The following is a 27,928-nucleotide window of genomic DNA, read 5'->3' as shown; positions in this document are numbered from 1 at the left end:
TCCTAGTTAATAATGGAAGCAAGGCTAAAGAAAAATCAAGACACCTTCTTAGGATTTGTCGTAGGATTTGTCGGCCTGGAAAAATGTAAAATGGTGCAAGATGTTCGAAATTCTGAAAAAAGTAGGGGTAAGCTACAGGGAGAGACGGGTCATATATAATATGTAAAACAGCCAAGAGGGAATAATAAGAGTGGACGATCAAGAACGAAGTGCTCGTATTAAAAACGGTGTAAGACATGGATGTAGCCATTCGCCCCTACTGTTCAATCTGTATATCGAGGAAGCAATGATAGAAATAAAAGAAAAGTTCAGGAGAGGAATTAAAATCCGAGGTGAAAAGATATCAATGATATGATTCGCTGATGACATTGCTATCCAGAGCGAAAGTGAAAAAGATTAACATGATCTGCTGAATGAAATGAACAGTCTAATGAGTACACAGTATGGATTGAGAGTAAATCGAAGAAAGACGAAGGTAATGAGAAGTAGTAAAATGAGAACAGCGAGAAACTTAACATCAGGATTGATGGTGACGAAGTTAAGGAATTCTGCTACCTAGGCAGCAAAATAACCAATGACGGACGGAGCAAGGACATCAAAAGCAGACTAGCTATGGCAAAAAAGGCATTCATGCCCAAGAGAAGACTACTAATATCAAATATCGTCCTTAATATGAGGATGAAATTTCTGAGAATGTACGTCTGGAGTACAGCATTGTATGGTAGTGAAACATGGACTGTGGGAAAACCGGAAGAGAAGAGAATCGAAACATTTGAGATGTGGTGCTACAGACGAATGTTGAAAATTTGGTGGAACTGATAAGGTAAGGAATGAGGAGGTTCTGCGCAGAATCGGAGAGGAAAGGAATATGTGGAAATTACTGATAAGGAGAAGGGACAGGATGATAGGACATCTGTTAAGACATGAGGGAATTACTTTCACGGTACTAGAGGGAGCTGTAGGGGGCAAAACCTGTAGAGGAAGACAGAGATAGGAATACATCCAGAAACGTAAGTTGCAAGTGGTTCTCTGAGATGAAGAGGTTAGCACAGGAGAGGAATTCGTGGCAGGCCGCATCAAAGCAGTTAGACGACTTCGAAAAAAAAAAAAAAAAAAAAAAGAGAGGACGCAGGATGTCCTGTCTGATGCAGGATCCTATCATGGTCGTACGCTATCTGATAAGAAGTATCCGAACACCTATTAGCGGACTTTACTATGGGGTGTATCCCTGCTTCGCCTTTATGACGGCTTCCGGCTTCAGCTCTGCTTTGGACACTTTCAGTGAGGTGGGGTAGTGGCAGCCCATTTTCCCTCAACAGCCTAAACCAGATGAGGTAGTAATGTTGGATGCTGAATCTTGGAGTGAAGTCGACGGAACTCGTCCCAAAGGCGTTCAGTGGGTTCTTATTCGCACTCTGGACGGGTCAGTCCATTTCACGAATACTGTTGTCCACAAACCATTGCTACATACATGCTGTTTCGAGACAGGATGCACTGTCATGCCGTCTCCGAACTGTTACTCTGCTTTAGGCAGTACACAGGCGGTAAAATCTTATTCTTCCAATTTTGTGTTTCCCTAAGCGCAATAGGGGGGGGGGGTTATACCATAACCGCTAAAACACCCACATATCGTACAGAACCTCCTTCGTATCTCACTGTTGGCTCTTCACTGATGACAGGTAAAATTCCCCAGGCATTCACCAAACCCCAACCCATCCATCGGACTGCCATAGGCTGCAGTGTCAATGATCACTCCGGATCACTCGTTCCACTCATTCACCGTGTAGAGGCGTCGCTCTTAGCTCCATGTCAAGCTTATCATTGAGTAAATATATGTGTGGCATATCATAAGCATGCTTGAACCTGACAATTTTACCCCATTTTTTTAAACTCTCCGCGCACACTCACTGGGCCAGGTGGATTGCTGGTAGCACTGTAGATCAGAAGAGTGATTCCTTCCACAGATCCCAATAAATTTTTCACAACTAACCTCGGCAAAGCTCGACGATCCCTGCCATTCCGTGTATGAGGTCTGGCTGGTCGTGGTTTAACTGTGGTTGTTCCTTCACATTTCCATTTCAGAGTCACATCACCGTCACTTCACGCAGTTGTAGAGTGTTTGGCGTGTTCCTGATGGAGTTGTTACTCCAGTGATTATTTCACGTTTGAAATCGCTGAGGTGTCCACTGGCGACACAACAGTCCCCACCTCTCGTGACGTCTAATGGTCAATTCCGCATTACAGAGGGGTGCCCAGAACTTGTTTATCTGATACTGTATAGACGTGATTATAATTAGGTTTTAAACATCCGTGTGATTCTTTGTTTTCTAGATCTACATCAGTCATGACATCATAGGAATTCTAAGATTGACACGCACATCATTTGATATAAACGTGCACATTATGTAAGTAACATTATCCGTCAACTGTTATGGGTACAAAATTGCAAATATCGATATGTATGCAGTTGTAAATGCCTTTTAACAAATACGTAGAAGCTGCAGAACACCAACCACGCAGTATTTCCACCCTGTATATACACCGACAGGTACACGGAACGATAGCCGATGGTACACAGATAGGCCCCACGTCTGGTGGGAGGCGGTGACAGATGTGTCCCCTCCGGCTGTGTGGCTAACGGTAGACACGCCGCACCGTATTGTCCTACAATTAGTTGAACTAAATCAACAGGTGCTTGCAGGGCCGCAGTTCGATTCGTGGGGCGGCAGGTGTCCCTAGTGCGATAACAACGAGCGTTTGGAGATAGCCGGGACTTCACGCTGGCTGTTGTTGACGGTATGAAACTTCTATGATGTCACTGCCGTTTATCGGGCGGATTCTTTCGCTTCTAAGCATAGTGTTCTACACGAAAGCTCTGCTCGCGGGCAGGAGAAACCCGCTTTTCAGACATTAACAAGTTAAGAACCGATAGGATCATCAGCACTAACAGGCTTCGCTGACGATAGTGGCACATCATGTGGTAATTTTTTTCCTGCGTTTGATGCTGAACGACGCTGCAACAATCCGTGCAGAGTTGGTGGAAGTGTATGTAGGGCAACAACACCTCATCATATGGTGGCGCAGAGTAGAACTGTTGATATTTCCAAAAATATCGGGACTCTATGTACCGAAAAATGTATCTATATATCGGTATGTCGATGGAAAAGATATTGACGTACCTGCCTATAAAAATATAGGCAGCACACTGTAAATATACTGCCGGTTTTGGAGCTGTAATTATTGATTTATTATTAGATATTCTGTACATCAACAAGCTAGTAGCCTGCCTGTCCCCCTTAGAGCAGCAATTGAAAGGAAAACGATGAGCGTTCACGCTTGACGATAACCACTTTTCTAACAATGGTAGCTGCATGTAAGTGGCACAATAAAATGTGTCCGATTGGTCCGTCGTTAGGTTTCGTCAGATGTCGAATTTATGCGGAACACTTCATGTCTATTTACCTATTTTATCACTTCCGCTAACGCCTTTGACCTAGCGGTTGTAGCGTCAAAATTGCGTACTGGAGGTAAACGTGGCGGTTTCTGTTGGTAGCGTTTTCTCTCGCACGCCTCCGTCCACAACAAAGACCAATCTTGTCATTGAGATTTTTTTTCATAATTTTTAGCAGCTGTTTTTGAAGGATGCCGATGTGAAGAAATGCCACACTAGTTGCGTTAGAAATTGTTTTTTAACGCAACCGGTGTGCTATTTCTTCACATCGGAAATCTTGTTGCTCCACTCACACAGCCAGTGCAATCGGACTTCTTCTTAGTGCCATCTATACTTGCTTCACGCAGTCAAAGAGAAAAGACTGGACGTAATTGCGAAAAAATGCGAAATAAAAATATCAGTACTCAATAGTGCAGTCTCGATAGAGATATATCGGGGGAAAATATATCACCAATATATATAGTGATATATACACCATGTGATCAAAATTATCCGGACACCTGGCTGAAAACGACGTACAAGTTCGTGGCGCCCTCCATTGGTAATGCTGCATCGTGCTGTCATTGAATTTCTCGCTGCAGAGAAGGAAACTGTGGGGAATATTCACAAAAGCTTGAGCAAAGTCTATGGAGCATCTGCTGTCGACAGAAGTTAGTCTGGACACGGAGAGTGAGGTCATGAGAAGGCGGTTCGGCGGAACTCCACGATTTGCAGCGGTCAGGTAGAGCATCCACGACGGCCACGCGTGACATGTTGCAGTTGCATGTTGTTTGGGCCATTAAAGCATGCCATTCGTGGAAGATATTTTGAGAACGATGGGGAGGTGATTCACACAGTGAATCGGCCACCAGGACAAGGACTGTACCGACAGCGCATACGCGTCATTGTTTCGCGCTGGAGGAAGACCATAGAACGGGATGGAGATGACGTGGAAAAATTAGGTGTGTAGAAAGAACATCATTCTTTCGTGTGTGTAATTCTCATTATGTTCAATAAAGAATTGCTGAAGAAAAAATGCGGTGCATTACTTTCGGGGCAACCCCCGTAAATTAACTGTTAAGAAATTGTAGTACACTTACGGGCAAACCTAGTGCTGCACCTTAGCCACGCGATTTTTGAAGTCAATATATGTTGGTGCTAAAAGTTCCATTGTGCACCTCTGAATGCTCTCTCCATAGCGTGGTGCTCACCAGAGATCTGAGCTCAGACTCCACGCTGCTGACACAACTGAAATGAGACGCGTTGCTGTGGAGGCAGGCGGCTTCCGGCCATTGTGTAGCGGCTAAGCACGGAACGTCGTCACACTCTGAGAATAAGTAAGCTGTTATAATTTCTCGGCATTGTGTGGGCCACCAGCTGCTTTGGCATTCCTGACAGTTGGCCTTGTTTTACGGATCAGAATGATTTTCTTAGGGTGCGAGGGTCCACCCCTAAGCTTCAGGTACTTTTTTCTAAGCAGTTACGCTGTCTGATCGAAAATATCCCGACGGCCCTACGGAATGCGGAATCGACATCTAGATGTCACGGGGGTGGGGGCGCACCCTCCAGCATAAGAAAGGGAGCAGTGTTGTGTTGTTTGTAGAGAGGCAGTAACAGCACTGTAGTTCGGTCAGGGCAGTTCTGTGACTTAGAATGTGGACTGCTGTGGACGTCACCTGAGAAACAATCCATGAGGGACATTTCAATCCTTATAAAGCTGCCGATACTCTCTGTGGTGTCACCGCCAGACACCACACTTGCTAGGTGGTAGCTTTAAATCGGCCGCGGTCCATTAGTACATGTCGAACCCGCGTGTCGCCACTGTCAGTGATCGCAGACCGAGCGCCACCACACGGCAGGTCTCGAGAGACTTACTAGCACTCGCCCCAGTTGTACGGACGACGTAGCTAGCGATGCACACTGACGAAGCCTCGCTCATTTGCAGAGCAGATAGTTAGAATAGCCTTCAGCTAAGTCAATGGCTACGACCTAGCAAGGCGCCATTAGCATTACATAGCTTGTATCTAAAGAGTCTCACTTGTATCGTCAAGAGCGATGTACCACAAGGATGGATTAAAGTTAAGTATTCCAGGAGCTACGTACTTTTCTTTATAGCATTCATTACGTATCCTGTTTCAGACCTATCTACTAGCCTGCGTGAGTTAATGCGTGCCTTTCGGCTACTTCCAAGTGGCGTGGTTGTCTTACTACGCCACAACACTCTCTTTCAAATTCTGAAGGTGGCAGGGGTCAAATACAGGGAGCAAAAGGCTATTTACAATTTGTACAAGACCCAGATGGCAGTTATAAGAAATAAGGTGCATGAAAGGGAAGTAGCGGTTGGGAAGGGAGTGAGAGAGGGTTGTATCCTGTCCCAGATGTTATTGAATATGTATACTGAGCAAGTAATAAAGGAAACAAAAGAAATATTTGGTGTAGGTATTAAAATCCATGGAGAAGAAATAAAAACTTTTGAGGTTTGCCGATGACATTGTAATTCTGTCAGAGACAGCAAAGGACCTGGAAGAGCAGCTGAACGGAATGGACAGTGTCTTGAAAGGAGGATATAAGATGGACATCAACAAAAGGAAAACGAGGATAATGGAATGTAGTCGAATTAAATCAGGTGATGCTAAGGAATTAGATTAGGAAATGAGACACTTAAAGTAGTTGGAGGAGCAAAATAACTGATGATTGTCGAAGTAGAGAAGATATAAAATGGCAAGGAAAGCGTTTCTGAAGAAGAGAATTTTGTTAACATTAACTATAGATTTAAGTGCCAGGATGTCTTTTCTAAAAGTATTTGTATGGAGTGAGCCATGTATGGAAGTGAAACATGGACGATAAATAGTTTAGACAAGAAGAGAATGGAAGCTTTCGAAATGTGGTGCTACAGAAGAATGCTGAAGATTAGATGGGTAGATCACGTAACTAATGAGGAGGTACTGAATAGAATCGGGGAGAAGAGGAATTTGTGGCGCAACTTGATTAGAAGTTGGGATCAGTTAGTAGGACACGTTGTGAGGCATCAAGGGATCAACAATTTAGTGATTGAGGGAAGCGTGGAGGGTAAAAATCGTAGAGGGACACCAAGAGATGAATACACTAAGCAGATTCAGAAGGATGTAGGTTGCAGTAGGTACTGGGAGATGAAGCAGCTTGCACAGGATAGGGTAGCACGGAGAGCTGCATCTAACCAGTCTCAGGACTGAAGACCACAACAACAACAACAAAGCTGCCAAAGTCGATTCTTGATGATGTGACTGTGAAATGGCAACGCGAAGGAACAACCACAGCTGAGCCAAGGCCAGGCTTACTTCATGCACTAACGGCAGGGACCGTCGAGCATTGCGGATGGTGGCTGTAAAAATCCGCGTGAAATCAGCGTGAGTTCGGGTGTGCTACCAGCAGTCCAGCTGAATGATGACTGTGAGACGGGAATTAAAATGAATAGGGTACAATATTCGAACAGCCCCTCATAACACATCCATATCTGTAGTCAGTGGCCGGCCGAAGTGGCCGAGCGGTTCTAGGCGCTTCAGTCCGGGACCGCGCTGCTGCTACGCTCGCAGGTTCGAATCCTGCCTCGGGCATGAATTTGTGTGATGTCCTTAGGTTAGTTAGGTTTAAGTAGTTCCTAGTCTAGGGGACTGATGACCTCAGATGTTAAGTCCCATAGTGCTTGGAACCATTTTTTTTTTTTTTTTTTTTTTTTGTAGCCAGTACTAAGCGACGCTTGAGGTGGAGTAAATAACGACGCCACTGGACATTAGAAGCCTGTACGCGAGTGATTTGGAGTGCTGAATCTCGCTGTGCCCTGTGGCAGTCCGGTTGAAGAGTTTGGCTTTGGAGAATTCCTGGAGAACGTTACCATCATGTGTCGAGCCGGCCAGGGTGGCCGAGCGGTTCTAGGCGCTACAGTCTGGAACCGAGCGACCGCTACGGTCGCAGGTTCAAATCCTGCTTCGGGCATGGACGTGTGTTATGTCCTTAGGTTATTTAGGTTTAAGTAGTTCTAATTTCTAGGGGACTGATGACCTCAGAAGTTAAGTCCCATAGTGCTCAGATGCGTTTGAACCATCATGCGTCGTGCCAGCCGTGAAGTACAGAGTACGTGACGTTACAATTTGTGGGTATTATTAGCGATTAGGGTGTGGTCCCATCATTGCTGTTAAGAAAATGATAAATACCGAAATACGTTTTACAGGATTGTGCACTATGTATAGGGGACGATGAGTTTGGAGACAGTGAGACGACGCGTTGTGTTATAAAGTAGCATAATGTGAGGCAATGATTTACGGACATTGACAGTTCTTAAATAGACTAGCCTGCTCAGAGTCCCAGCCTGATCTCAATGGAACACCTTTGGGATGAGTGAGAACTTCGACGTCGCTCCAGACCCCGGCGTCCAACAGAACTACCTTCTCTAGTTTCGGTTCTTGAGAAAAACGGGCTGACGTTACTCAATGGACATTCAGACATCTCATTTAAAGTGTCCCCGGCGGAGCTCTGTCCGTCGTAAACGCGAACGGTGGATACACTCCGTTGCAATGTTTACTGATGTTTTATTTATTTATTTACTCATTCATTCATTTCATCTGATCAGATTAGGCCCTTCAGGCCCTCTCTTACATCGAACCAGGGTTTCATGCATGCAGTGTACTTTTGTGTATGATGGAGACCTAAAATAATTTTAATATAGAAATTTGTGGTAAGGTCTTATGGGACCAAACTACTTAGGTCATTGGTCCCTAAGCCTACACACTACTTAATCTAACTTAAACTAAATTACGCTATCGACAACACACACACCCATGCCCAACGGAGGACTCGAACCTTCGACTGGAGGAGCCGTACGGACCGTGACAAGGCGCCCCAGACCGCGCGGCTGTCCCGCGCGGCGTTTTAGTATGACATATAGCAGTAAAATAGTATCGATATAATTAAAATGATTAGAATTTATGTAGAGTGTATGTGAATAAATAGTACTCACTAAGAACAAGTCTGGAACCGTGCAATTACTCCGGTCGCAGGTTCGAATCCTGCCTCGGGCATGGATGTGCGTGATGCCCTTAGGTTAGTTAGGTTTAAGTAGTTCTAAGTCTAGGGAAGTGATGATCTCAGATGTTAAGTCCCATAGTGATCATTTGAACCACTAATAACGAAATTAATAGTTGCAGTACTACTACTAATACTACTGCTTCTGTTGCAGCCGCTGTAGTAATAATAATAATGGCCAATACAATATGTACTTTTGGGTGTAGAAAAGCTACAAGTAACATAGCAAATTCTGAGAAAACTAAATTTAGGTGGACGGCACCAGCTAAGAGTGATGGGAAATGAGGCAGAACTGATTGGAAAGAAGCATGCGCTAACGAGTGCGTAATGGGAAAAAAGTAGAGATTATTGTTGCTTCAGTAGATACCAGTATGTCATTAACTGTCCTTTGAAGCTGGGGATGTTATTGAGTTATCTAATACGATGAGGGAGATTGTAGTAAATGTCTGATCAAGTGATCAGATAGTGGTCCCTACCGCCTTCCGCAGTAAATGTCTGATCAAGAGATCAAATAGTCAGTGGTCCCTACCGTCTTCCGCCCACTGATGGACGTTCCAGCTTTCATGGTGGACGGTAGGTGCTAGGGTTTCTGAAAAAAAATTCATTGGGTCTTCATAAAATTTTGACAGGAAGTGTTTGGTGAGCTATTATTATTATATGCTTTAACTTGCTGTAACTCTGCTGTATAAATTTTACACAGTAAAGTTACTTCACTTCTTTATAAATCTCCATTACTGTGGAGAAATGGGTGGTTAGAAAATTTTACTGCTAACAGAGATACAAAAGAGGGCAGTAGGTAAAAAAGGTAGTGTATGTCATTGCAAGGAACAATGAGGCTGTGCGAAGACGACATAGTTCTACGAAGGTAACTGATGTCATTGTAAAACTGTTTTTTTTATTTTATTTATTACATTTCGAGAGACCGTGGGAGACTAAGCTCTTGAAGCCATGAAATTCACAAAACCGGGTAGTAGTCGATTTATTTCCCCTTGTTGGAGTTTTCGTGTAAAGCAATATGTAAAACAAACATATAGGCCTCAACGCTACAATGTAACTGAAAAATATAGCGAGGTGTATTATAAATTATAAAATTAAACATCTCCAGAATGAGGTTTTCACTCTGCAGCGGAGTTTGCACTGATATGAAACTTTCTGGCAGATTACAACTGTGTGCCGGACCGAGACTCGAACTGTTTTTGCAGGTTATATTGCAAACCTTTACAAAATAAATAAATACTGGCGTTATTGTAACGATTAAGGGCTCCTCCAACGCTCAAGATTTTTTGCGAAGTACTGAGTTTTGCGCAGTCATATCGACTGCGGTGTTGACAACTTGTGCAATATGTTGGAGACTACAGATCTTTAAAAAAGTTGACGGTCGCTCGTCGTATTGCGCAATATGTGGCAGTTTCTGCCGAGACCGAGAAAAATTTAACTAGCTCCGAACAAATTTCCGCAAAGAACAGAAAAAATTAAATGACAGACCAGGGAGTCTGCCGGAGGATGTATATTAAAGCGCTATGCGTTGCTTTGAGAAATGAAATGCCTGGCTGTTTAGCAAACGCCGGATACCTCGATGTCTACAGTATTACAGGAAACATATCGCGGTGTTGGTTGGTTGGTTTTGGGGAAGGAGACCAGACAGCGTGGTCATCGGTCTCATCGGATTAGGGAAGGATGGGGAAGGAAGTCGGCCGTGCCCTTTCAGAGGAACCATCCCGGCATTTGCCTGGAGTGATTTAGGGAAATCACGGAAAACCTAAATCAGGATGGCCGGACGCGGGATTGAACCGTCGTCCTCCCGAATGCGAGTCCAGTGTCTTACCACTGCGCCACCTCGCTCGGTATATCGCGGTGTTATGACAATAAACAGAAATGTTTATTTTACTTGTAGCAGTTCACATAATTGGCAGCCGACCGCGGTGGTCTAGCGGTTCTAGGCGCTCAGTCCGGAGCCGCGCGACTGCTACGGTCGCAGGTTCGAATCCTGCCTCGGGCATGGACGTGTGTGATGTCCTTAGGTTAGTTAGGTTTAAGTAGTTCTAAGTTCTAGGGGACTGATGACCTCAGATGTTAAGTCCCATAGTGCTCAGAGCCATTTGAACCATTTGAACCATAATTGGCAAATAAGATCAGGTCGGCTACCTCGTGGGCATACACGACCTTTTTTTTTTTCTTGCAGTAATTGACACCACACGGACTTAAGATAATGAGAGCCTTCAATTAGCAATCCGTAAATAATTGTTGTACTTCGTATGAACCGTTGTTACTGCAGAAACAGCACACGTACACGATACATTACACAGTTCACTTGTTTAATTTGTAATTAGTTGTTGTGGTTTATGAAGCTATGCTGCAGTGAATGAGCCTCTGGTCCATTGAAATGTTCACTGGAAGCTTTTCACACTTACATCGTTCGTTCTGCATAATATCTGCTTGCGTTTTGCATGGCGTGCAACTCAGGCGCAATGCATCTTCAGGGGCCACCGTGTTCGCTATGAATATTGAGCTCTGTCTGAGGCATTCCGGGCAGGAATATTGTGCAAAATTACTGTCCCGTTCTTTGCGTCGCACTTTCGCGCAATACGGGGTAATCAGAAACAGTCTGAAAAGATTGTAAGCGTGTTGCAGGTTAGGTTATGCTGAGAAGTAACTGTTAAAAAAAAAAAATCGATACATTGCGGCGTTTCCGAGTTAATTAGCATTGAACGTTGCAAATGATGCCGCTGCTCGCGCAACTTCAAGCGGCCCCCCAGAAACGGTGTCACCAAACGTGTTCTTCGTTTGGTTTCCTAAAATCGAGCGTAAGCGATACAAAAACTGAACCAAAGGCTGAACAGTCTCGTGCGCAATCATCTACGCTATGAGAACAACTGCCACTAACTGTATCAGGCGGGCCGCTTGAATTTGTGCGGGCAGCGGCCCGATTGGCTAACTTCAGTGCTAATTAACTCAGAAACGGCGCAACTTATTGAATTTTTTTATGAACAATTATTTCTCAGCACAAACTAACCTGCAACACCCTTACAAGCTTTTCAGACTGTTTCTGGCTACCCTGTATATTGACACAATATTACTACGTAATAAATGCTGAGGGTGTCAGGGTCCCTTTACATAGCTACACTTTGCTCACATGTTCTAAATCTGTATCAAAACTGCGTCTGATCGAACATTATAAGTAATTTACCAGAAATCTTCACCCAAAACTACATCAGCAAATTTCTTAATGAAAATAATTTCATTGTCAACTAGTATAATCATGATGGGAAAAATTATCTACATGACTACCCTGCAACTCACACGTAAGTGCCTGGCAGAAGGTTCTATGATTCACCTTGAGACTATTTCTCTACATTTCCATTCTTTAACAGCGTGTGAGAGACATTTAAACTTGACTCATTCTGTATGATCTCTGATGCCTCTTATTTATTATGATAATAAATTCTTCCTGTGTACGTTAGCGGGAATAAAATATTTTCTCATTCGGAGGAGAAAGTTGGTGACTGAAATTTCATGAAATGATCTCGTCGCAACAAAAAACAGTTTCGTTTTAGTGACTGTCAGCCTAACTGGCTTGTTATATCCGTGACACTTTCTCCCCTACTTAGCGATAGTACAAAACGACCTGCCCTTTGTTGAATTTTTTCGACGCCCTTCGTCAATCCTATCCGGTAAGAATCCCATACAGGGCAGCAGTACTCTAGCAGAGGACGAACAAGCGTAGTGTAGTCAGTTTCTTTAGTAGACCTGTTGCATCTTCTAAGTGTTCTGTTAGTAAAACATGGTCTTTGCTTTGTCTTCCCCACTAAAAAAATGTTTCAAATGGCTCTGAGCACTATGGGACTTAACTTCTGAGGTCATCAGTCCCCTAGAACTTAGAACTACTTAAACCTAAGGACATCACACACATCCATGCCCGAGGCAGGATTCGAACCTGCCACCGTAGCGGTCGCGCGGTTGCACACTGTAGCGCCCAGAACCGCTCGGCCATCCCGGCCGGCTCTTTCCCACTAGATTGTCTTTGTGATCATTCCAACCGAAGCTGTTCGTAATTCTAATTCCTAGGTATTTAGTTGAATTGACTACTGCCTTTAAATTTGTGTAATTTATCGTTTTATCAACGCATATTTCTTTTTATGTTCATGTGTGCTCTCACTTTTCCGGACTGAGACACAATCGCCATTTTTCGTATCATTCAGATATCGCGTCTTAAGTTACTTTGCAGTTGGTTTTGATCGTCTGATGACTTTACTATAGAGGTAAAAACAGCATCATTTGCAAACAATCTAAGAGGGCATCACTTTTGTTTTACTCAATGATTTTCCGTCCACGAACTGCCGCTTCTTGAGAGGAAATCTCAGGTCCTGTTGCACAGTTGAAGAGATACTCCATAGCCACGCCATTTGATTAGAAGTCTCTTATGAGGAATTTGTCAAAAACCTTCTGAAAATCTAGAAATATGGAATCAATTTGAAATCTCTTGTCAATACCACTCAACAAAATAAATGGATCTGAGCACTATGGGACTTAACATCTGAGGTCATCAGTCCCCTAGAACTTAGAACTACTTAAACCTAAGGACATCACACACATCCATGCCCGAGGAAGGATTCTAACCTGCGACCGTAGCGGTCGCGCGGTTCCAGACTGAAGTACCTAGAACCGCTCGGCCATAGCGGCCGGCAGCACTCAATACTTCGTGTGTGTAAACAGCTACTTGTGTTTCACAAATTCGAACAGAATATATGTTCCAAAATCCTGCGGCATATCGACGTTAATGATATGGGTCTGTAATTTAGTGAATTACTGCCTTTCTTGAATACTGGAGTAGCCTCTGCAACTTTCTCGTTGAGTACGGATCTTTTGTCGAACGAGCGGTTGTATTTGAATGCTAAGAATGGGGCTATTGTATCAGCATGCTCTGACAGGAACGGTGTTGGTATGCTGTCTGGACAGGAAGACTTACTTTCGTTAAATGATTTAAGTTGCTTCACTACTCCGAGGATACCTGCTTCTGAGTGACTCATGTTGTCAGATGCTCTCGATTCGAATTCTGGAATATTTACTTCGTCCGCTTTGATGAATGACTTTCGGAAAACTTTGTTTAATAACTCGGCTATAGAGGCGCTATCATCGGTTGTATTACCAGTGAAGGTACTGATTGTGTCTTACCGCCGGCATACTTTGCATATCACCAGAAAGCCTTTGGATTTTGCCGGCCCGTGTGGCTGAGCGGTTCTTGGCGCTTCAGTCCGGAACCGCGCGATCGGTACGGTGGCAGGTTCGAATCCTGCCTCGGGCATGGATGTGTGTGATGTCCTTAGGTTAGTTAGGTTTAGTAGTTCTAAGTTCTAGGAGACTGATGAGCTCGTTTTAAGTCCCATAGTGCTCAGAGCCATTTGAACCATTTGAACCTTTGGATTTTCAGATTTCGAGGCAGAGCTCCATAGTGAAAGCTATTAAAAGCATCTCGCATTCAAATCCGCCCTAAGTTTCGAACTTCAGTAAAACATCGCTAATCTTGTTGTTGTTGTGGTCTTCAGTCCTGAGACTGGTTTGATGCAGCTCTCCATGCAACTCTATCCTGTGCAAGCTTCATCATCTCCCAGTACCTACTGCAACCTACATCCTTCTGAATCTGCTTAGTGTATTGATCTCTTGGTCTCCCTCTACGATTTTTACCCTCCACGCTGCCCTCCAATGCTAAATTTGTGATCCCTTGATGCCTCAAAACATGTCCTACCAACCGATCCCTTCTTCTAGTCAAGTTGTGCCACAAACTTCTCTTCTCCCCAATCCTATTCAATACCTCCTCATTAGTTACGTGATCTACCCACCTTATCTTCAGCATTCTTCTGTAGCACCACATTTCGAAAGCTTCTATTCTCTTCTTGTCCAAACTGGTTATCGTCCATGTTTCACTTCCATACATGGCTACACTCCATACAAATACTTTCAGAAACGACTTCCTGACACTTAAATCTATACTCGATGTTAACAAATTTCTCTTCTTCAGAAACGATTTCCTTGCCATTGCCAGTCTACATTTTATATCCTCTCCACTTCGACCATCATCAGTTATTTTACTCCCTAAATAGCAAAACTCCTTTACTACTTTAAGTGTCTCATTTCCTAATCTAATCCCCTCAGCATCACCCGATTTAATTTGACTACATTCCATTATCCCCGTTTTGCTTTTGTTGATGTTCATCTTATATCCTCCTTTCAAGACACTGTCCATTCCGTTCAACTGCTCTTCCAAGTCCTTTGCTGTCTCTGACAGAATTACAATGTCATCGGCGAACCTCAAAGCTTTTACTTCTTCTCCATGAATTTTAATACCTACTCCGAATTTTTCTTTTGTTTCCTTTACTGCTTGAATAACATCGGGGAGAGGCTACAACCCTGTCTCACTCCTTTCCCAACCACTGCTTCCCTTTCATGCCCCTCGACTCTTATAACTGCCATCTGGTTTCTGTACAAATTGTAAATAGCCTTTCGCTCCCTGTATTTTACCCCTGCCACCTTCCGAATTTGAAAGAGAGTATTCCAGTTAACGTTGTCAAAAGCTTTCTCTAAGTCTACAAATGCTAGAAACGTAGGTTTGCCTTTTCTTAATCTTTCTTCTAAGATAAGTCGTAAGGTTAGTATTGCCTCACGTGTTCCAACATTTCTACGGAATCCAAACTGATCTTCCCCGAGGTCCGCTTCTACCAGTTTTTCCATTCGTCTGTAAAGAATTCGCGTTAGTATTTTGCAGCTGTGACTTATTAAACTGATAGTTCGGTAATTTTCACATCTGTCTACACCTGCTTTCTTTGGGATTGGAATTATTATATTCTTCTTGAAGTCTGTGGGTATTTCACCTGTCTCATACATCTTGCTCACCAGATGGTAGAGTTTTGTCATGACTGGCTCTCCCAACATTTTTTTTTAATTTAGCGTGTATTTTTCGTTGCTTCTGCAACATAGTAAAAATTAAACTAATTATGGCTTGCACAGAGGGGAGGAGGCGGGGGCATGGATTATCGACCCTGTGAGACACCATAAGCTGATGGAATAGAAGAGAGAGGTGTGACTGATTCTGGTGCTCGGTGTGTGGATGGTCGCATTCTGCAGCCGGCAAAAAATGAGAGCTCAGAGTAGAAATTTGCTGCCGTATCGCGCGAAGTTTGTCCCTATTTAGATTGGGAATCCGGGTTCCATAAAAGTTTAGCTGGTAGCAGTAAGATGGAGGCGCCGGATCTGTCGGCAAGGCTCGCGGGAAATCCTCGTGTGCGCGCGAGATGCGGGGCACCTAACTTCCTGCGGCTCGGCTGACGAATGGCGCGGCTCTCCGTGACGTAACGCGCCCGCAGCGCCTCTCGCGGTGGGGCGGGTGGGCCGTGAATCAGTGGCTCAGCTGTGGCAGACGGCTCGCGAGTTGGGGGCGCGCGGTTCGATACAGGCTAGCTTCTGACAGGCCGGAGCCTGTACTGGGCGCAACTCTGCCAGAGATACGCGGCACGCTTTCGTTCAATTTCAGTAAAAGCTCTCTCAGAACGTGCGTGTATTTTAAATCACTGTAGTATTAGCATTTAAGGGAAATTACTGCGCCAGACAAAAAATTGTGAAGCACCCAGAAGGGAAGGAGGAAACGAAGTGAGACTTAAAGGGTTGAGAGGGCATGCGACGTTCTTTCAGTGCTCAGAAAATCGAGTCTCATTTACATTGAAATTTGCAGCACGAGCACATTTAACTGTATTGCACTGCACTCCTTGCCCTGATTATGGCAAAGAAAGACGCTGTATCCTTTCCAGAGGCAAGCTGGCCCACAGCTGTAGTCTGGTCCTGGAAGTGGGTTGACTCCTAAGCTGGTCCCACAGGTGTCCTGTTGGAGGCAGATCTGGCGATGTTATTGGCCATGGGAATACATCACGTAGACAGTTCATACGAAAGAGATAGAGAAGATCCAACGGAGAGCAGCGCGCTTCGTTACAGGATCATTCTGTAATCGCGAAAGCGTTACGGAGATGATAGGTAAACTCGAGTGGAAGACTTTGCAAGAGAGACGATCAGTAGCTCGGTTTAGCGAACATACCTGCACCGAGGAGTCAAACAGTATATTGCTCCCTCCTACGTATATCTCGCGAAGAGACCATAAGGATCAAATCAGAGAGATTAGAGCCCACACAGAGACATTCCGAGAATATTTCTTTCCACGAACAAGACTGGAATAGAAGGGAGAACCGATAGAAGTACTCAAAGTACCACCAGGTCCGCCACACACCGTCAGGTGGCTTGCGGAGTATGAATGTAGATATAGATGTAGAAATCTCTTCAAAAAGTTCCGGAACATTCGTAATTTCGCGCCAATGGTGTGTGGAAGCGAAGTGTAGTTGGCATCAATGCACACGCCTTTGTTTAATGTGTAATTACCGGAAGTTCCATTGTTGTATATCTGTTAGTTATGGTTCACTGCTTTATTGAGTAGAGCGTTGTGTTGCACAGTTTGCGAATTTCGAGATGGCAGAGTTAGAGGAGCAACGCGTCCTCATTAAATTTTACGTGAAACTCGAGGAAACCTTTAGAGAGACGCCAAATGATGCAGGAAGCCTACGGTGATAAGTGTTTAATACGTACTAGGTGTTACGAATGGTTCACACGGTTTCAACATCGCCGAACGGAAGTTAAAGATGACCCTCGTTCAGGACGCCCTTCGGCGTCTACCGACGACCCTCATGTCAGCAACGTAGCCGAAATTGTGCGTGCCAATCGAAGACTCACTGTCCGAGAAATTGCAGAAGAATAAGTCGGCTCGTGTCATGAAATCCTGACTCGCATCTTGGAATGCATCACGTTGCCACCAAGTTCGTCCCACGGCTCATGAGTCAAGACCAGAAAGACCTTTGGCTCCCAATCTGTGAAGACCTTTTGGATCGCGGAAATGAGAACGAGACGTTCCTTAAGAGGGTCATAACTTTGATGAGATGATGTTGAGACCAAGGTTCAGTCTTCACACTGGATCGGGAAAGGTTCTCGAAGACCGAAAAAACCTCGTCAGGTCAGGCCAAAGCCGTGCTGATAGTTTTCTTTGAAGGATTAGATCATCATAAATTAGCCACAGGGACAAACTGTTAATCGATGGTACTATTGGGACGTGTTGCAACTCCTGCGAGAAAATATGAGAAGGAAACGGCCTGAAGAGTGACGAGACAATTCGTGGCTCATGCATGACGATAACGCAACCGCACATTCATCTCTGTCGGTGGGTGACTGTTGCACGAAAAACGAAATCGCTGTGCTGCCTCATTCTCCGTGCTCTCCAGACCTGGCCTCTGCGCACTTTCATTTTATTTCCAAAGTTAAAAACCACTTAGAGAGGACGAAGATTTGCAACGATATACGAGATAAAAGAAAATTCGCAGGTGGTGCCTCGCGCGATCCAGTAAGAGAGGTACCAAGACTGCTTCCGGAAGTGGAAACCGCGTTGGGAGCGGTGTATCAACTGTGGAGGAGAGATTTTGGAGACCATGAAGAACATGTCCAGTTGAAAAATGACACTACGGTACTCTCGCATGAGAGGTGACGGCTGGGAACAGAGGATGTTGGTGACGTAACGTTGTACCATTCGAGTTCGCGTATTCATCAGAAGCCGTTAGCTGGAGTTATACTGACTGGGTCCCCACACCGTGGTACCAGGAGCAACACTACCGTGACTCTCCAAAACATTGAAAGAGGAGGACCTGTCCCCAGGTCGACACCATACCTGACGACGATCATGTGGGGTAGTGTAGACGTGCGGCTCGTCACTGAACACAATGCATCACTGATCAGCAGTGTATAGTTGCTAATGACGGCACTGCTCCAAACGCAGACGGTTGTGTTGCGGTAGCAACACCAGTCTATTGCCCGTGCGTGGGACGGCAGTTCTGTTGTCTGCCTGCTACTAGACTGTTGTCAATAGTGTGGGATGAAAGTACGTTGCTGGGAGTCCATTACTTGTTTTTGCGTGGCTGGCGCAACTCTAATCATTTGTTCAGATGTGCACGTATGCGAAGTTTCAATGACGCCTCACCATGTATTCTCGGTGCGCCACTTCTTGTGTCATTCATTCATCACTTTTCGGAAGTCTTCAACCTTTATCTCAATAGCACAAATGTAGCCATTATGGTACGTCTGCCAGTGATAACAGTCGTTGTTGGCACTCCTATTAAGTCTGACCAGGCTCAAAAAGGCTGTAGTTAATTACACACATCAAAAAAAGTTTTGCATCATCTCTTGCCGGCCGGAGTGGCCGTGCGGTTCTAGGCGCTACAGTCTGGAGCCGAGCGACCGCTACGGGCGCAGGTTCGAATCCTGTCTCGGGCATGGATGCGTGTGCTGTCCTTAGGTTAGTTAGGTTTAAGTAGTTCTAAGTTCTAGGGGACTGATGACCTCAGAAGTTAAGTCCCATAGTGCTCAGAGCCATTTGAACCATTTTTTGCATCACCTCGGATCCGAGAGTTCCGGAACCTGTACAGAAATTTGGAATAGAGGTCTACATAAACATTATTTCCACCCTCTTTATTGCTCATGAAAACCACACAGTGCATGTTGTACCATCATACAGCGAGACCTTCTGAGGTGGTGGTCCAGATTGCTGTACATACCGGTACCTCCAATACCCAGTAGCACGTTCTCTTGCATTGATGCACGCCTGTATTCGTCGTGGCATACTAACCACAAGTTCATCAAGGCACTTTTGGTCCAGATTGTCCCACTCTTCAACAGCGAATCGGCGTAGATCCCTCAGAGTGGTTGGTGGGTCACGTCGTCCATAAACAGTCCTTTTCAATCTATCCCAGGCATGTTCGATAGGGTTCATGTCCGGAGAACATGCTGGCCACTCTAGTCGAGCGATGTCGTTATCCCGAAGGAAGTCATTCAAAGATGTGCACGATGGGGGCGCGAATTGTCGTCCATGAACACGAATGCCTCGCCAATATTCTGCCGATATGGTTGCACTATCGGTCGGAGAATGGCGTTCACGTATCGCACAGCCGTTATGGCGCCTTCCGTGACCACCAGCGGCGTACGTCGGCCCCACATCAAGCCATCACAAAACATCAGGGAACCTCCACCTTGTTGCACTCGCTGGACAGTGTGTCTAAGGCGTTCAGCCTGACCGGGTTGTCTTCAAACACGTCTCCGACGATTGTCTGTTTGAAAGCATATGCGACACTCATCGGTAGTGAAGTTGCGCATCATGCAGCCTATTGCGCACAGTGTGAGTCGTAACACGACAGCCTGTGGCTGCACAAAAAGCATTATTCAACATGGTGGTGTTGCTGTCAGGGTTCCTGCGAGTCATAATGCGTAGGTAGCGGATATCCCCTGCAGTAGTAGCCCTTGGGCGACCTGAGCGAGGCATGTCATCGACAGTTCCTGTCTCTCTGTATCTCCTTCACCGCTTTGGTTCACTCCGAGACGCCTGGACACTTCCCTTGTTGAGAGCCCTTCCTGGCACAAAGTAACAATGCGGATACGATCAAAGCACGGTATTAACCGTCTAGGCATGGCTGAACTACAGACAACACGAGCCGTGTACCTCCTCCCTGGTGGAATGGCTGGAACTGATCGGCTGTCGGACCCCCTTCGTCCAATAGGCGCTGCTCATGCTGGTGCCGCGCGGGATTAGCCGGGCGGACTAGGGCGCTGCAGTCATGGACTGTGAGGCTGGTCCCGGCGGAGGTTCGAGTCCTCCCTCGGGCATGCGTGTGTGTGTTTGTCCTTAGGATAATTTAGGTTAAGTAGTGTCTAAGCTTAGGGACTGGTGACCTTAGCAGTTATGTCCCGTAAGATTTCACACACATTTGAGCTTTTTTTTTTTTTTTCATGCATGGTTGTTTACATCTTTGGGCGGGGTTAGTGACATGTCTGAGGGACTGCGTCTGTGATACAGTATCCACAGTAAACGTCTACCTGCAGGAGTTCCTGGAACCGGAGTGATGCAAAACTTGTTTTGATATTTGTGTGTGTATCTAGGGGTAAGATAGATACTGCCTACATGAAAATTAAAGAGACCTTTGGAGAAAAGAGAACCACTTGTATGAATATCAAGAGCTCAGATGGAAACCCAGTTCTAAGCAAAGAAGGGAAAGCAGAAATGTGGAAGGAGTATATAGAGGGTCTATATAAGGGCGATGTACTTGAGGACAATATTATCGAAATGTAAGAGGATGTAGATGAAGATGAAATGGGAGACATGATACTGCGTGAAGAGTTTGACAGAGCACTGAAAGACCTGAGTCGAAACAAGGCCCCAGGAGTAGACAACATTCCATTAGAACTACTGACGGCCTTGGGAGAGCCAGTCCTGACAAAACTCTACCATTTGGTGAGCAAGATGTATGAGACAGGCGAAATACCCTCAGACTTCAAGAAGAATATAGTAATTCCAATCCCAAAGAAAGCAGATGTTGACAGATGTGAAAATTACCGAACTATCAGTTTAATAAGTCACAGCTGCAAAATACTAACACAAATTCTTTACAGACGAATGGAAAAACTAGTCGAAGCCGACCTCGGGGAAGATCAGTTTGGATTCCGTAGAAATGTTGGAACACGTGAGGCAATACTGACCCTACGGCTTATCTTAGAAGCTAGATTAAGGAAAGGCAAACCTACGTTTCTAGCATTTGTAGACTTAGAGAAAGCTTTTGACAATGTTGGCTGGAATACTCTCTTTCAAATTCTGACGGTGGCAGGGGTAAAATATAGGGAGCGAAAGGCTGTTTACAATTTGTATAGGAAGGGGGTGAGACAGGGTTGTAGCCTCTCCCCGATGTTATTCAATCTGTATATTGAGCAAGCAGTGAAGGAAACAAAAGAAAAATTCGGAGTAGGTATTAAAATCCATGGAGAAGAAATAAAAAGTTTGAAGTTCGCGGATGAAATTGTAATTCTTTCAGAGACAGCAAAGGACTTGGAAGAGCAGTTGAAAGGAATGGATAGTGTCTTGAAGGGAAGATATAAGATGAACATCAACAAAAGCAAAACGAGGATAATGCAATGTAGTCGAATTAAGTCGGGTGATGTTGAGGGTATTAGATTAGGAAATGAGACACTTAAAGTAGTAAAGGAGTTTTGATATTTGGGGAGCAAAATAACTGACGATGGTCGAAGTAGAGAGGATATAAAATGTAGACTGGCAATGGCAAGGTAAGCGTTTCTGAAGAAGAGGAATTATTTAACATCGAGTATAGATTTAAGTGTCAGGAAGTCGTTTCTGAAAGTATTTGTATGGAGTGTAGCCATGTATGGAAGTGAAACATGGACGGTAAATAATTTGGACAAGAAGAGAATAGAAGCTTTCGAAATGTGGTGTTACAGAAGAATGCTGAAGATCAGATGGGTAGATCATATAACTAATGAGGAGGTACTGAATAGGATTGGGGAGAAGAGGAGCTTGTGGCACAACTTGACTAGAAGAAGGGATCGGTTGGTAGGACATGTTCTGAGGCATCAAGGGATCACCAATTTAGTACTAGAGGGCAGCGTGAAGAGTAAAAATCGTAGAGGGAGACCAAGGGATGAATACACTAAGCAGATCCAGAAGGATGTAGGTTGCAGTAGGTACTGGGAGATGAAGAAGCTTGCACAGGATAGAGTAGCATGGAGAGCTGCATCAAACCAGTCTCAGGACTGAAGACCACAACAACAACAACAACAACAACAACATACATAAAAAAGTGTATCATAACTGTGTCTTTATAACTCCCACTGGTGATGCCTTAAAGTGAAAAAAGGTGAAATGCCTCTTGGAGAATAAAAAGTTCAGCGGGAGAAGGTGATTTTTATTTACTAAACAAATATTTTTGTTCTTACTGTGGAGTTCAAAAAAAAAAATGGCTCTGAGCACTATGGGACTCAACTGCTGAGGTCATTAGTCCCCTAGAACTTAGAACTAGTTAAACCTAACTAACCTAAGGACATCACAAACATCCATGCCCGAGGCAGGATTCGAACCTGCGACCGTAGCGGTCCTGCGGTTCGAGACTGCAGCGCCTTTAACCGCACGGCCACTTCGGCCGGCTACTGTGGAGTATCGCCATGCAAACTAACTCGTTAAACAGATTTATTGAACTTGTGTATCTCAAGTGTACAAACACTGATTACAACTGATGCAACAAGAAACAGTCCAGATAGTGTCAACAAGGAAGAGGCTCGCTGTAGTAAGGCACAACCGATAGAGTCGGAGTATCCAGTAGGGTTGTGGCTGTAAGCGCGAGCGGTCTGAGTGGCGACATAGGGCGCTCGTGGTACAGGACCGCTGTAGGTGTGGCTCTGTGGGCCCCCACCACTGATTCCGCCGAGTCCCGCGCGATCGCGATCGCCGTCAGACGGAAACCTGCAGCTCCGTTGTCAACTGAGACTCGCCGATGGGGTGGTATCGGTTTGTGGTACCACATTGTGAAACAGCATATACTGTATGAGGAAGAAAACCCACTCAATACGGCAGCTCTTCTGCTCTGCATGTGACGTAAAAATTATCGGATCTCATTGGCCATGTTCCCCCGAAGCAAAATCTGACGTGTGAAACTCTTTTATTTCACGCTCTGCAGTCTAGTGGGAGCTAGAATCCCAAGCTGCGGCGTCACCATCTCGTAGTCCGTGTGCATTTTCACGTCCCGTGAGAGGACGGCTTAAACAGCGCGCGGCGCGCGAAACAAAGTACACGACCTACTGCTAGACAGATTTAACCGCAAACGATTATTGGCAAACCAGGATTAATCCTCTGTGCTGTTACGCATGTAAAATCTCACCGAATGAGGGTGCCATCCCCGCTTTGACCCGCGAGGGAGGATTAAACTTTTCACCGCTCCAGAGTCAGTAGTTTAAAACGTGCTGTAGCAATCCAGCTGCTTTCAGAAAAGATTTCCAGATGCGACCACTGGACTGGAATACGTGCACTGCTGAAAACCGCCCCCAACTACACGCAGCAAACCATATACGGGGGTCATTTCAAAAGTGCTGTGCGCTCCGCATGCCGAGACGGTCGTATATATATATGCTGGTTCGTGTGGTTATGTCGTGAGTAACTCGGTTTTAAAATTGAAGCTGAAACCGAATCAGGTCGGATCATACGTAGCGACCAACGTTCCTACATCAAAATGGAATCCTTACATGGAAAGAACCGAACGGAAATATACAACGCTTTGAGGGAGGTGTGTGCTAACAGCGTAGTGGTTCGCAGCACATTATTACGATGGTCTGCTTGTTTGCGTGAGTGTCGGGTAAGCACTGAGGACACCGCAAGAAGTGTAAGGGAATCAGCTGCAGCACACTACACCTCTCAGGTTACTGTTAGTGGCGCTTTGAGGGAAGATCGACGAAAACCATGTGAGAAAATTGCATATGAGGCCAGAATGTCTGTCACTTCAGTTTACTGAACTATAACTGGAAAGTTAAACATGAGAAAAGCTGCTTTCAGATGAGCAGGTCGCAAAAGAATCGCAGAAGAATTACGTTCAAATGGTTCAAATGGCTCTGAGCACTATGGGACTTAACATCTATGGTCATCAGTCCCCTAGAACTTAGAACTACTTAAACCTAACTAACCTAAGGACATCACACAACACCCAGCCATCTCGAGGCAGAGAAAATCCCTGACCCCGCCGGGAATCGAACCCGGGAACCCGGGCGTGGGAAGCGAGAACGCTACCGCACGAAGAATTACGTCAGAATTATCGAAGGAGAAGAGTTGATAAAAATGGTTATTGCGCTTGATGAAACCTGGATACTAGCTTTGGAGCCAGAAATCTGTCACCACAATGGAAAAGTTCCGATTGTCCACTCCCGGAAAAAATCTGCCGTGAATAATCGAAGGTGAAACTGACAATCTTAGCGCATGACATGAATAGAGTGATAGCTACAAATAGAGTGCCTCGGGGGACGTCTGTAACAGGCTCTTGCTAAAAGCCGTTTGTGCAAAATGTTTTGCCCCAGAAAATTCATCAATAAAGACCTGACGTGCTTGCAGTTGGTGACCTCACTTTGCACAATACTGCAAGACCGCATATTGCCCTAACAGTGACAGAAAAGTCCGACAAATATTGATGGGTAATACTTCCCCAATCACTGTACAGTCCTGATCTGAGCTCATCAGACTTTGAGGAATTGAAGGAACAAGGCTGTGGAAAACGTTTCGATGCAGCTGATGAAAATTCCAGTGAGAGGAACTGAGTAACCAGACAGCTGAACAACGAAGGTGCCCTGTCCGGGATACAGACGTTCCTATATTGAGAGGAAGATTAGCCCTGGAGTTGTTTGTGATTATACACACAGTTACCTATGGTCGAATGCAGCACTCGAATATACTGCAGCATTTCAGTTGAAATGAAGCACCATTAGCCGTGGATTAGGCTCGCCTACGGACAGTAATTTAAATGCCACGAAGAACAATCGCGACCAGTGGTCGGGTTCGCATCGTCACGTTATGCGCAGGTTTGTCAGCCAGGGAAATTGCTCGACCTCTGCACTGGATTCAAAATGATATTGTGTGGACATTGAATTAGTTACAGTCGACAGGTAATGTCGAGGACCTTCAATGCAGAGGCTGTCCATGTACGAGAATTGCACAGGATGATCGATGTCTAAGACTTTTGAGCTTCAGAACCGAATTCGACTTTCGAAGAATCTACAAGACACCATGAATCGCTTGCAACTGTTGTCAGACGATTGCACGATGCGAAACTTCATTCCCGATGACCGTGGCGAGCACCACGTTGTACGCCACACCACAGTCATTTCATTTATAGATGGGAAAATAATTCATACTGAATGGGTCGAGTGGTGTTTACGGACTAAACTCGGATCATTTTGTGCCCTTATATTGCAGACGACATATTAGGAAATTAGAATTTTGTTCCAATGGGACCAAACTGCTGAGGCCATCGGTCCCTAGGCTTATACGCTGCTTAACTTAAACTAACTTACGCTAAGGACAGCACACACACCCATGCCCGAGGGAGGACTCGAACCTCCGGCGGGGGGAACCGCACGAACCGTGGCAAGGCGCCATAGATCGCGCGGCTACCCCGCGCGGCACGACATGTTAGGAGATAAACCGGTAATACCGAACGCCTGTAACACTGTGCTCTGCATTGCAACAACATCCTGGTGGCGTCATGATCTGGGGTAGCGTTGCATTGACCGTCGTACCCCTCTCGTGTTTGTTGAAAGCAGAGTCAACTGCTTCACGGCACAGGGGCTAGTTTCTGCAACCAACAGTGGGACCCTATCGCCAACATTTTAGTGACAGTTTCATATTGATGGTTGGCAGATCGCGTGCTCATCGTGCTGTTACAGAGAACTTGTTCCTCCAACATGCAAGGACCACTGGAATGGAGTGACCTGCCTGTTTCCTGGACATGAACTCAATCACACAGGGATCCAGAAAAATGAACGCACTTTACGGTCAATGTTAATGGAACAAGATGACGTACAACGAAAATTCCTCCACGAGGAAAGCCTTTAGCAGCCAAACAACGTCAGTGCCGCTGTACTGTTGACCGAACTGCGGCTCTCAGTGTTGCCGGTGTGATATCCGCACAGGACGCCTCGATAGTTTCTCGTAGCTCGTTCAGTGTAGCTGGCTCCTGTCGTTAAACTCCATGTTTCAAGGTCCCCCCATAGGTAGCAGTCAAGAGTTGTAAGGTCTGGAAAGCGTGGTGGCTACTCAGCAATTCCTCTTCGTCCTACCCATCGTCCAGTTAGAGTTTCATCCAAATAGGCTCTGTGATAGTGAGGCTGAGCACCTTCCTGCTCTAGGTAAAATCTTTCATTTCATAGCACCTCTCGGATAGCAGCTGAAATCGATGTTTGCAGCATATGAAAATACACTTCACCAGCTACGGTACCTTCAAAGCAGTATGGGCCAATTAAACCGTGCGATGACAGACCACACCACGCATTAACGCCTGGTAGGTGAACACGTTTCTCCATGTGAACGTGAGGATTTTCTGGAGCCCATAACACGTGGTTGTGGCGGTTTACAGTACCGTTCAGTTTTAATTACGACTCGTCAGTCAAGAAAACCATCCCTGCAAACCGTTTATCCTCGCGAAGCATCTCTTCAAGCTACTCGCAGTTCTCCATTCTTCGATCAAGGTCGTCCTCTTTCGTAGCATGCAACGATCTCGGAATGTACACTTTCCACTTTCAGCCTCCAGAATTCGTAGTACATTTGATTGGCTTACCCCGCCTTCACATGCACTCTGCTTCATAGATTCGAGGCGACCTAACAAAATGTTGCAAGACATCAGCGCTGGAAACTGGACTTGTTGATGTTTATAGTCGGCCAGAGCTTTCCTGATGCACATCCTGAACGATACCGTCAACTTCAAATTCACCCCGAATGGGATAAATTGTTGTACGCGTTGGTGGCCGAGTTCCGTACACATTACGCCATTGCCATTCTACCACCATCACTTTAGTGCAGCCTTGCGTTACTTCATTCATTGCTGCAGTATCGTCAGCTGCAAAATGCGCGCCAAGATCTGTTGAAAAAACGATGAACTACGCTACAGCGCAAACCCGCAACGATACGTCGTTTTGTCCAAAAATATTAACTATCAAAGAGTGTGTACGTTTTTCTGGACCCTCTGCATGTGTGAGACTGACTGGAACGATCTACTTCTAGACGTCGACAACGACCACGTACTCTGCGCGGCTTACGCGGAAACACCATTGAACAGTGGGAGAATTTGGACCAGGTGTGGCACGATGATCTCATCACAGGATCAAGCCTGCAGCCGAGCAAGGGAACGCCCTACCTCGCACTCATGTTGCTCACGAGTGCTGTGAAAAGCCGCACGGGAAACAGCCGCCTCTGTCGTTACACAAACGTTTATTTCTTTGATCTGGTGATCTGGACACATTGAAAATGAATATATACTCATACCTCAGAGCAGAAGTTTTGATGTGTGTACTTAACATGTAGGCTATTCAGCCAGTCAGAATCTGGAGCAATATGTAGGCATTTTTCTACTCCTACTAACAAAGCTTCTGTAAAACGCTGTTTCGTGGCAGAACTTTTAGAACTTTTTCTGCAACGAGAGTCGGAAAACACAGCCCGTCATGGGTAAATTACCGTCTCTTTGAGCCAGCCCTGTAGGTTCGGCCTCAGCCCATTTAGGAGGACTAGCGAAAGTCCGGCCTGTCTCATTCAATCAGAACAAAACCCTCTTACTCCGAACAACAGAAAACGGGCTAAGATGACTGCAGAAGCGGTCAGGGCTATCACATATGGATGGCCAGGAAATGATACTCTCTAAGACAAAAGAACGACGCACCGCGAATAAATTATCCAAATGGGACGGAAATCGGTAGATCAGCTGTTTACGTACAGACAAACAAATGATTACAATTTCAGAAAAAAATGATGATTTATTTAAAAGAAAAAGTTTCACATATCGA

This window comes from Schistocerca nitens, chromosome 10, assembly GCF_023898315.1.
Source record: "Schistocerca nitens isolate TAMUIC-IGC-003100 chromosome 10, iqSchNite1.1, whole genome shotgun sequence".
NCBI lineage: Eukaryota > Metazoa > Arthropoda > Insecta > Orthoptera > Acrididae > Schistocerca > Schistocerca nitens.
The sequence above is the reverse complement of the archived record's forward strand: the minus strand, read 5'-3'. Positions refer to the sequence as shown.